General features: G+C 35.6%; 1 long non-coding RNA gene across 1 annotated transcript in view; it reads right to left on the bottom strand.

Moving 5' to 3' along the window:
- Positions 1–12,989, bottom strand: part of LOC115896895 — a 308,577-nt gene that overhangs the window by 221,117 nt on the left and 74,471 nt on the right. The gene's annotated exons all lie outside the window — the stretch shown is intronic.

Here is a 12,989-nt window from a genome sequence, read left to right on the forward strand (position 1 = left end):
ATGCCAAGTCCTTTGTGATTAAGAATTCTTTATTTCTGACTTGGGGAGTAATCCTTAACTCAGAAGAAGGGGAAGAAACAGCTGTGCTCCTGACAGCTAACAGCTGATTAAGAGGCTGAAAATATTTTGGAAGAAAGTCTCTTTATGAAAAAAACAAAACGCCAGCAAGATGCCAACAGCAAAGAATACTAGTAATTAGGGCTGAAATACCTTTGTTCCGTAGTATAATAGATAGTGGAGGAAACTAAGGGAGAAATTGCCTGGATGTCACTCAATATGAAGAATTCATGTTTTGAGTTTTAAAATGGCCATCAGTGCAGAGTTTTTGGGTGGTAGTAGTTGTTGATAATGATGATGCACTTTCTTCTCTAGGTTGAAAAGTTTGCTATTTTATAAGCACAATGGTTGATACTCTATTAAATCCAACAGAAGAAGGTTCTATGCCAAAGCTTTCTTTTGTAAGCACCTTGTCTGTAACTTTGGTCAAATTTAGTCATCTTTTGGGAAACTTGCCACAGTTATTAAATTTAACTCAGATCACTAATTGATAAGTATTAATCTGTTGGAAAAAATGTGATAAAATAAATTAAGAGAGAACTGAGCTAGAATGTAGTTTCAGGGAAGGAGAATTTTTGGAAGAAAATGAACCCTAAGATAGATTTAAAGCCTTATATATAATTTTACCATAATTTAGGTAATTTAAAGATTTAATAATTTAGAGAATTTGGTTAATGGTATCATTAATTAAAACTAATTTTGTGAAACCCCTCATATAATAAAATAGAAGCTCCAGACTATTATGACCCGGGAAATAATTGAACAATATATTATCCATTTCTAAATTTTTAAGACGAATATAAAATTTAATTAAATAAACTGAAATAATTACCATAAAAGTAATGATAATAATAATGTATTGAGAAACTATGAGATTTTTGTAAGAAATTAAGCCTGTCCTATAAATTTTAGAAATACCTATTACTATTTTTCATTTCCATAAAACATACTGTATTTTCAAATAAAATTAAAAATTAAAGATGTTCGTAAGTTAGAAAAAAATTTTAAGAACATCTTAATTAAGACAATGTTACTTATTGGTAAGTCTTAAAAACTGTGCAAACTAAACATTTTGTCTTGGAAACTGTAAGACAAAGGCTTAATTTTTTTTTTTTTATTATACTTTAAGTTCTAGGGTACATGTGCACAACATGCAGGTTTGTTACATATGTATACTTGTGTCATGTTGGTGTGCTGCACCCATCAACTCGTCATTTACATCAGGTATATTTTTTTAATTATCAAAGCTTATATTAACATACTCAGTGATGTTTTATTTGGTGAGATTATGTGTCATTTTAAGATACAAGCCCCTTCTAATCAGAACCAAGCTAACACAATCCATGTAAGTGAATTAATAGTCATTCCTTCATTGAGTAATTGGCCAAAAGTCTTTGGGCAAGAAAAAGACATTTTCTTGTCAATTTAAATAGAAAAATACAGGGAATATGCTGTAAAAACACAAGTACAAAATACAAGAGTGGTCTTTTTAATATTTTTATTTTCTAAAAAATTTTTATATCAATAAAAGCTATATGTAAGATGATATCTCATCATTAAATAATCTATAAATGTTGCCACTATGTTAGCAAGAATATATTTTGATAATTACATATAGCCAAGTAATGAGTTTTGAAACTTGACCATATTCTATAGTTCAAATTTAAAATATAAATTAAGTCTTTTTGTTAAAAACAGAAATGGGGTCTCACCATGTTGCCCAGGCTAGTCTTAAAATCCTAGGCTCAAGCGACTCTCCTACTTTGGCCTCCCAGAGTGAGGAGATGACAGGCATGAGCCACGGCACCCAGCCTGAATTAAGTCTTTCAAATAGATTCTTAGTGGATGTTGCAGTAAAATTAGTGAGGAACAGGCAACAACACAAGAACCCTTCGTTGTTATAGAGTCCACTTTTGATTAATCCCATGCTAAATCATATCTGCCTGGAACTAACACTCTAGCATAGGATCCCCAGCCTTCTCATGCACACAGCACATCTCCTGGCTACCTACTACAACTTTCTCTGTCAAGGTTGCCTGTGAGTTACAGGAGCCTATGAAGAAATATCAGCTCACCCCAATTCAGCAGTTACCAGATCTTGAGAATCTTTGTTCCTTTCATGTATATATTGATGGTGACTTCTCAGAGCCGGTAGCTCAGTACAAACTTCAGGTAGCCCAAAAAAGGGATACAAATTGGAGGCCAGTGAGCTGGATTTAGATGAAAAAGGAGTTTTTGTTTGGCTAGTACTGTGTTCTTGAAAAACATCTAAACTGGCATGGCTGTATGGGATGCACCCAGATCCTGTTCTCTATAGCCTCTTTCATGCTCTGTTGCCTCACCCCCAGGTGAGTTCCACATGTATGTGCTTGCCCAGCTTGAAGGCACTGACATTCAGAACACCTGCAGAAGGAGCATGGTTTCAGTCCATCTCCTTAGCAAGTGATCAAGTAGATGCCACAGTGACTTTTCTGCCCTCCAGATCTCATGGCCCCATAAATTCAATCACAGAAACAGAAATTCACTTGAGGCTACCTAACAGCAACATCATAAAACGATTCATGGTGGAATCTACTAGAGGTAAACACAACTAATAAACATTATTAAAAATATAAATAAAACATAACATAAAAGGCCTTAATAAGTAAAGATATGAAGTTTCTGGATAGAAAGCTCATTTAAAAAAAATAGCTCAATTGAGGTACACTTTAAGGATACCACAATTAATAAAATGGATAAAATTAATCCATTTTAAGTATACAGTTTGGACAAAATTAATTCATTTTAAGTGTACAACTCAATAATTTTTAGTAAACTCACACAGTTTGACTAGCATAACCCAAGTTCATTTTTAGGCTTTTTTTATTTTTATTTTTTTGGAGACAGAGTCTCACTCTGTTGCCCAGCCTGGAGTGCTGTGGTATAATCTTGATTCACTGCAACGTCTGCCTCCCAGGTTCAAGTGATTCTCCTGCCTCATCCTCTTGAGTAGCTGGGATTACAGGTGTGCGCCACCACACCCAGCTAATTTTTGTATTTTTCGTAGAGGCGGGGTTTGCTCCATGTTGGCCAGGCTGGTCTTGAACTCCTGACCTCAAGTGATCTGCCTGCCTCAGCCTTCCAAAGTCCTGGGATTACAGGCATGAGCCACCAGCACCTGGCTTTATTTTTAGGCTTAATATAATTTTATTCAAACTCGTAGCAGGAATGGTTTTTAGGAAATAGAATAGGAACTTGACAAAACTCTTCTAAGGTTCGTTTGAGAGAACGATGTGTAAAAGTGAACAAAAACGTTTAGGAAAAGAAGAGTGATGAAGGCTAATTTACCCCCAAAATTAACACATTTACAAAATGTTACCTTTATATTCTAAAGGTAGTGTGGTACTGGCCCAAAATTGATCAGTAGAGTCTATAGTCAAGGAGTGGATCCTACAAGATATACATATATTTTGTACGTTTGCTTGTTTTGTAGAGACGGTCTCATTCTGTCACCCAGGCTAGAGTATAGTGGTGCAATCATAGCCCACTGGACTCAAGCAATCCTCCCACCTCAGCCTCTTGAGTAGCTGGGACTACACGGTTGCATATAATAATTTTTAATAGATAAATATCACTTTTCAAATTAGTAAAGGGAATTTTATTTAAGAAATAGTGTGTGTTTCATTAATTTTTGGAAAAATTTTTAACCTTAACTTACATCAGACCTAATAGTACTCCAAATGGTTTAAAGAATTAAAATTACAATAAGGATTTTTTAAAACACAAGAGCAATGTAAGTCATAGATTTGATAACATAAGCATTGAAAATTCATATATATGAATTTTTATTTTAGGGAGGTGTCTAATACACTTATACTAAAATGGATATAAATTATCCATTTTAAATGTACAGTTATACACAAAATGGATCAATTCTATCCATTTTGTTAATGGAGGCACATTTATAAACAATGACCATATGATTATTAAGTGACAGAACTAGGGTCTGTGCTCTCAACCAATATCCTAATCACCTCCCTAAGATAAAAATTGTATTAAGTCTAAAAGTGAACTTGGGTTATACTGGTCAAATTGTGTAAGTTTACTAAAAATTATTGAATTGTACATTTAAAATGCATTCATTTTGTACATTTTATTAGAGGCACACTGAAAAACAAAATTAAACAAAAAAAAAAGGTAGAAAGAGTTTTCATAAGTAGGACAAATGTTTATAAGCCTAATATAGAGAAAACTCCAACAAGTCAACAAGAGAAATACAGATCCAGATAGAAAACTGAGTGTCACTTTTTGGATTCTCCAGAAAGCAACATGGAGATGAAGTTCAGTGTTTAAGACATTTATTTGCAAGTGTGGAAGATGGGACAGGATAGCACAATGAGGCAGGAGAAATTGAGATGTGATATGCGGTCTGATAGCTTCAGCTAATCCCATGGTGAGGTTGAGAGGAAGGATTGGGCTCTAGATCTAGAATGGCCATACACGATTGTCTCAAACTGGCCCAAGATGTTCCTTCCTGTTTACAGTCATGTACTACATTAAGGACACTTTGGTCAACAACAAATACCATATATAACGGTGGTACCATAAGATTATAATGGAGCTGCCCTGTTCGGGAGTGCCATATGTTATCTTTTATATTACATTTTTACTATACCTTTTCTACGTTTAGATACACAAATCCTTACCATTGTGTTACAGTTGCCCACAGTATTCAATACAGGAACATGCTGTACAGGATTGTAGCCTTAGAGCAACAGTCTGCCATCCAGCCTAGGTGTGTAGTAGGCTTTACCATCTAGGGTCGTGTAAGCACACTCTGTGGTGTTCACAGAATGACGAAATGGCCTAACGACACTTTTCTCAAAATACATTCTCGGCATCAAGCAACATATGACTCTACTTCCATATCTATCATTCATTGTACTTCAGCTACCCTAAGAAGGGGCATGATCTCAGGCCAGGCAGCCTCTGCAGTCAAATAATCCCTGAAGGCACTAACACCGAAGGATGTCCACTCTTAGATCCTGGGGCACAAAAGTTTGCTTGACATTGGTCCTTGGGCAGCTCATCTCCATGCCTACCACAATGGATACATAATATGGCCAGAAAACTGGTAATCATACACAAAAATAAAGAGGGCCAGGCGCGGTGGCTCACGCCTGTAATCCCAGCACTTTGGGAGGCCAAGGCAGGTGGATCACGATGTCAGGAGTTCAAGACCAGCCTGACCAACATGATGAAACCCCGTCTCTACTGAAAATACAAAAATTAGCCGGGTGTGGTGGCATGTGTCTGTAATCTCAGCTACTCAGGAGGCTAAGGCAGGAGAATCGCTTGAACCTGGGAGGCAGAGGTTGCAATGAACCAACATCGTGCCATTGCACTCCAGCCTGGGAGAGAGAGGGAGACTCTGTCTCAAAATAAATAAATAAATAAATAAATAAATAAATAAATAGGAAGAAACAGAAGTAACAATGTTCAGTTTCACTAATAATAAAAGTAATGCAAATCAAAATAATGGTAATATACCACCTTGCCTATCAAGTTGCCAGTCATTTACAATATTAATAATAGCAAACACGTATCATGTAGTTCGTATGTGCCAGGGGCTACATTAAGAGCTACAGATCTACTATCTCACTTAATTCTCACAACACCATAAAATCTGTGCTATTGTTTCAATCTTAATATTGCAGATAAAGTAATACACAAAAAGCTTAAATAAGTTGGTAAAGACCACACAATTACTAAGTGACAGAATTGGGGTCTGTGCTCTTAACCAATATCCTCATCACCTCCCTAAAATAATAACTGGCAATCATTGCAGGGAGCAGCAAGGCCAGTGCTGGCTAATCTACCACTGGGGAAAGTGCACGCAGAGACAAACTTTCTTAACAATAATTAAATAATATTGCCTTGAAAATGTTCCTATCCAATAATCCTACTTCCAGAAAATTGTTCTAAGAAAATAATCAGAATTGTGGTCAGTTATTTCTGCATAAGAATATTTCTAGCAACATTATTTCTGTTATTGAAGAAAGTTTAAACATCTAATAAATAAAATATGGTACATCCACATGATGAAATATCCTGCAACCATTAGAAATATTATATTAAAGAATATTTGAAGTTGAGGAAATACTTAGGATTGAATGTTTAGTTTTTTTGTTTTTGTTTTTTTAAGGCAAGAGGTAAACTAACACGTGCAGTCTGGTCCTAAGTATGTACATACATGTGCATACACACACACAGCTTTAGAAGAAAATATACTAAAAGTTAGTGGATATATCTTAATAGTAGGATTACAAGACATTTCTGCTTTATTTTTTGTATTTCTCTTTTTCAATTTTCTGCAATAAATTTAAATTGCCTTCATAATAAGAATAAAATGCTATATGTTGGTATACAACTAATCTTGTGATTTTAAAAAATGGGAATATTCACAGAAAAAGTATCCAGAATATATTAATAGTTGGATAAGTCTGTAGCTAAATCTCACTAGATGGAAGCAAATACTGACATAGAGCCATATTAGTAAGTTGACATTTTCACCATGCCATATTGAAGGACAAGAAACCTAAACATTTCTTTGGCCAGTCTTCTCCAGGTCATCTCAGGGTGTGTTTTTGGCCTGATTACACTATGTGGGACTGACAGGCGGCTTCTTGGTGAGGCACCTGAAGAATCTTGTTCTCTGAACTCCGATTCTCTGTTATATAAGCACTTAGTTATCAGGGTAGAGACAATTAGCGCAAGATTGAGAATTTTTTTCAGACAGGTTGAAGATAAACCCAGAAACCTTTCAAGTTTTCTTTGAAAGATTACTGTAATGATCAAGAAGTTTTGTTGTTGTTGTTGCTGCTGCTGCTGCTGCTGTTGATCTTAACCATAGAACCAGTCTGGAGAATAAAATTCTCCAGTCTGGAGAATAAAATTCTCCAGTCTGGAGAATAAAGTTCATGATAAAAATTAGATGTCTTTGACAATGAGCTGAGCCACCACACATATCTGATATCCCTTTATGACATTTTCAATAATGAGATAAATTCAAGGTTATGAGATAACTGCCAGGCCAGCCAATGCTTTCATGTGAACAGTTAGTTTTCAAATATACTGCATGTAATATACCCAATACAATGTAACAAACACTTTTCTGGAATAACAATGTAATTCCTAGATAAAGCACCAATGTTAAAAGATACACCTTGTCCTATGTTCACCTCCTTCACATACTATTTTAACCCATATCAGATACTGTTCAGTTTCTCATTCAAACAATTCTAAAAGGTAGGTTAGGTACCTTGATGTTAAAATTCCTGGGAAATGTGGGATAGGATAAGTTTGTGTATTAACAGCAAACCCTTAGATAATGGTAATTATGTCTGAGGCATGCTTCTAGTACCATTGTATGCATTAACTCATGTAAGCTTCACAATCACCGTATGAGGAAAAGGATATTACAGATGGGGAAACCGAGGCACAAAATGGTTAAGTAACTTGTCCAGCAGGAAATCCAGGCAGTTTAATGCCAGAGCCCATACTTTTACCCACTTATTACGCTGCAATCTACAAGTTTAAAATAATAATTCAATTTAGGATCTTCAGGGACAGCTAAAAGCAGTAATGTTAGATTACCATCCTTAATTCTCAAATATTGACTCCGGCAATAACACCTAATGTCTCTTAGCAACATGTATACCATTCTTTTCTGTAGATGACATTTTTCATAACAGTCAGCCTATGAGATACACATTCAAGGGAAGTGGATTTCATTAACAGGTTGGCTCTTACTCCACTTATCTACTAGAACAAAAGGAATGTTCCAAGCTCTGCAGGTAAGATGTAGCAGTACTGAACCAGGTGGCATGACCTGCCACCCCCAATTCTTGGGAAGTCAGTCAGTTATGTGGTGCCCACTCTGAAGTGACAAACTTAGACCAAGTCCTGATGGCTTCAGCCAGCTCTGGTTTTTGAGCTGCCCATTGTATTAATCTTTCGATGTTCCCCAGAGACTTTCGATGTTCCCCAAGCTGCCTGCTCCTCCCACGTCTGCCAGTGATAACTACTATGCTCATCATCAGACTCTGGAAAACTACCCAGAGTCCCAGAAACTGTTCCAATAAAATTGTGAGAGTATGTTGTGGAAATTATATTTATTACTATTTGGTAAACTTTATCAGGGACATTTTCTATTTTCATTACTTTCAATAGCAAAAGCTGCAATTACTTTTGCACCAAACTGTACTCTTGAACTTTTTCTTCTTTTGTTTTGTTTTACCTGAACTACTACATTTTCACAAGGCAAAACATTAAAAGTGCTCGCTTGTCAATAATAACCCTTTAGTTCTTTCTGTATTCATCCATTCTCACACTGCTACAAAGAACTACCTGAGACTGGGTAATTTATAAAGAAAAGAGGTTTAATTGACTCACAGTTCCACACACTGTACAGGAAGCATGGCTGGGAGGCCTCAAGAAACTTACCATCATGGCAAAAAGGAAAGGGGAAGCAAGCGTGCCTTCACATGGCGGCAGGAGAAAGAGAGACAGCAAAGGGAGAAGTGTCACTCACTTTTAAACCATCAGATTTGGCGAGAACTCACTCACTATCATGAGAACAGCAAGGGCAAAAATCTGTCCCTGGGATCCAATCACCTCCCACGAGGTCCCTTCCCCAACACTGGGGATTACAATTCAACATGAGATTTCGACGAGAACACAGATCCAAACCACACCAGTTCTACTTCCTAAATTTCACACTGATGGACCTGAAACATCACCCTATCTCAAGGTTGCACTTTTTGAGGGTAGAATCTGTATTTTGCATCCATTAGCCTACAAGTACATGATGAGTATCACCCCTCATAAACTGAACTGATTTGAAAATGGTGCGAAAATGTCCTGTGTTCCCCTGACTCTCAGGCAAGAACAATTGAACAGGCACAATGGCTAAATCCAAACAGAGTCCTACTTCTCAGGTATTTTTGAGACACATTTTAAGGCAGTACCCTAGATAGAGTCTTTACTGGGATTAATAAAAATGTCAATCTTGATTAAACCAAGAGGTGCTATTGGAAGGTTTCAAAGTAAACTTTATATATAATGCAATCCTACAATATAGCTCAGAAGAAAAAATTAATTTCAGTGTTAACCCAAATAGCTTTGCAGTTCAAGCAGTAAAAATCATGTCCAGATTTGCCCCTGTACTCCTAGACATGGCCAAACAATTCCTTCTTGGTAGAGCTGCTCTTTGAAAAGATAAAGAGCTCTGTCTGTCACTGCCAATAAATATCTCTACAAAAGCTCTAATTCCAGGAAGTACTTTAGAGCCCCTAGGAAGATAAAAGCAACTCCCCATTGAGGAGAGAATCTTAAAAATGCCCAGCAGCACCCTGGAGAGCAGCTCAGGAGTCCAAGCTACTGGAAACTGTGTTCTGAGGGATTTTAGGAAGAAACATCCCCCTCTAGGACTCTAAGACCTTAAGGAGCCACCCAACAGGCCATTTGGATATTAAGAGGATCTTTTACTTGGAAACTTCTGTTTCTTACTTGGTGAGAGAGTGGGGAAAACATCAGGAGCAAGAAAAAGAAAAAGTGTAAAAAGGGAAAAGAGGAAAAACCGAAGGGAGAGCACCCATTATTTCCAGGCACTATGTGAGACGCTTTACAAGTCTTGCTTCATTTAATCCTCATATCACTGCTATGTGAGGATTGGTATAAACTCCATCTTATGCATGAGGAAATTGACAACCAAAAGGATTAAAAAGAAAAAAAAAAAAACTTGCCCTATGTGAAATATCTTGTAAGAGTCAATGTCAGGTCTGTGAATTTTTTACCATACTACATTGCCTTTCCCATCTGCCTTATTTGTTTCTATATGACCAGAAATCTGTTTGCTTTTTTCCCCTTACACATTATGCTGCAGGAGCAGAAAATTAATTATCTTCTTGGAAGTCTACCTGGTAAGATTGGTGTTTTAGAAAAACTGAATTGTCGGCAAAGGAAGAGTCCCTGAAATGCAGTACCCATTGGCATGGCTGTGATCTGGGTGTATCGAAATATTTTAACCTAATTTTCAATCTCCATTGCCCAGCTAATGCCATTGACTTGAGCTTTTTTCCAGGGCCTCCCTGACACTCGTTACCCACATCCTTCAGCTCAAAGCTTCCTATCTCAGTCTTATTGTTGATATAACAAATAGCTCCACCAGAACATCATTTCCTAATCCCAGACATTTATCACTTCTTTGAATTGTATCTTTACCATTCTCCATCTCTTCTTGTAAGCTTTTAACATAAGTTTCTCATGTGTTATACTAATATAATTTATTCACTTTTATTAAAGGCAGGATTCATAAGCTAAACAACTAAGGAAAAGAAGGAAGAAAGGGAGAAAGATAAAAATATTTCCTGAATTTTTGCAGCGTTTTCCCTCCTGTGGATCTGTTTACTTATTTAATCATGGAATTTTTAGAAATTGAATTTTAGATATATAGTTCAATTCGTTTGCTATATATATGCAGAAACTTCAGCAAAATTATACAACTAAAGGTGGGGTTGAAGCTATTTTGTCACAATTACATCACTGACTTTTCTCCCTATTATGATTGTATTCCCAGAAACAAACCACCTGAGTTATGTATAGCCAAGGTTTATGATACAGATATTTTGTTAGCTATGTAGATATTATGAAATATGTTACTTAATACTATAACTCAAGAAATTATTGCTTTATTCAATCATATACATTGAATTTCTAATTATAATAATCTCACAAGTATTTTAAGTTTAATCATCAATAATGTCTTTTTTATAGAAGTAAAGCTGGTGTCACTGGAATTCTGAGTAAACTTACAGACACATAGAATCAGTTTCTCAAGACCTATGGCTGTTTAATAAAACGGCCATAGAAGACCTTCTGGATTCTTTCTGCTTTTCTGAATTCTAAAATGCAATAGAAATAAGAGACACAGTATTTCTATCTTTGAAGCAAGCAAAGCACCTTAGTGTACATTTTTTAAATTTCTGTTTTGTGCTTCTCACTTTTTATATAAACTATTTTTAAAACTAAAATGGAGAGAAGATCAGATTTTTGCAGAGTGCACAATTCTGAGATGAAAAGTGAAGATTAGTTGCAAAGGATGTTCCCTGCTTCACACTTACTTTGTAATTAAGTAAGGTGAACCTCAAACAGAAGCTGTAGAATAACACCCGCGTGCGCGCATGCACACACACACACACACACACACACCCCTGACATAAACTACTGCATTCCATTGTCATCAAAAATGTAAAGCTTAGCTGTCCCGAGGGCAAGCAAAATGAGCTTCTCAGCTACTCATCTGGGTTTCAGAATGGCATCTTGACAAGTGGATATTCTTCAGTACACAAAACAGCTCCACAAGTAAAAACCAGTTCAAAGACACCCTTGGCAGAAAGACGTCCTTTGCAGAAAGCCAGTTCACTATTTTGACAAAAGGATTATTTAAACACTAAATTACAGTCGAGATCTGTGAAAGATGTTAGTGAAATTCTCTCCTGCTGCTCCTTTTACAGAATTTCTTTGTTTCTGGTACTCTAATTAAATTAATTCCATTTAAAAAGTTGTCATAATTTTGGGGTGTTACTATTTACCCTTCTTGCAATGTCAAATGGCACCATTATATTGCTAAGACTTAAGCATATGCTACCCACAAATAAGTGTGTGAATATTCTTTGATCCAAAAAGGTTATCAAATATACTGTTATTGTGCCTCTGTTGAGCTATTAAATCTTAGTAAATGATTTAAACAGCTCCATTTGAAGTCATATTAACACACCAAAGATTGTGCACTTCCTGAGGATTCTGACTTGTTGAGCTACTACAGCAATAGACTTTCTTTCATCATACTGAACTCTTTGTGCTTCATTTTCTTCCTGTTCACTATGTTTATATTTTATATTCTATTTGAAATACAGACTATTTTATCATTTCTAAATCATTTTCTTGCTTTATGGATTTACCTAAAAAATTCCTTGCTTCAAAATTGAGATGCCTTTGTTATTTAAGATATGTGTTTCATATATATATGAAAATCATGTATATATAATGTTTTATCTTCTAATATGTCAGCCTGATACATAGAAAAGAGACTAATGCTAAAACTTTAGGTGCCATGATCATTTTTCAGTTTCATGCATTTTTGTATTATTTGTTTATATAGTAGTTGTGCCTCTGCTTTTAGTTCCTGTTAATGTATCCATCTTTTTTTCCTATCTGAGGAAGAAGGAAGTTTTTCTTTTGAAGTGAGCATTATATTTTTGGGAGGGGGGTAACTGTGATGTGCAGCTCCTCTATTGCCCATGAAGCAGTTCGAAATTCTACAAAAAACAATTAGTTTCTAACATACTCAAGTTGATTAATATGATTTGGCATTACTTGATATTGAAATTTTGCTTTAAAGTGCCATTTCTGTTTTAAGCTACATCTGCAGCTTCACATTAGTTGAAGTAAAATAACTCTCACCAAACAACATCAATTCAAAATTTAGAAATGACAATATATTGAGCATAGTTGAGATTCATTAAGAGTACAGATTATTTAAAATCACTAAAATGAATAGTCTTGAAAAATTTTCCCCCCATTTTTCCTTTTTCTAATCAATTATGATAAGAAAATGTTGAAAATCCCAACAAAATGCAAACCAAGCCACTTTTTAACAACAAACAAACAATACACACAATAAAACCACTTCCATACACTGGGTAACACACAAATATTTGTTAAAAACAAAACTATATTATTATCTTCTATCCTCAAATTTACTTTCTTGAAAGCGAAACTACATCATTGCCTATTTTCTATAACTCAAGCTTTCATTTTTGTAATAAAAACTGCTGTTTCAACCTTTTCTTAGTTTCTTGGGTTATTCTCTCTGTCTGTAAGAATTGTTC

The sequence above is a fragment of the Rhinopithecus roxellana genome, chromosome 4 (assembly GCF_007565055.1).
Source record: "Rhinopithecus roxellana isolate Shanxi Qingling chromosome 4, ASM756505v1, whole genome shotgun sequence".
In the NCBI taxonomy this organism is placed as follows: domain Eukaryota; kingdom Metazoa; phylum Chordata; class Mammalia; order Primates; family Cercopithecidae; genus Rhinopithecus; species Rhinopithecus roxellana.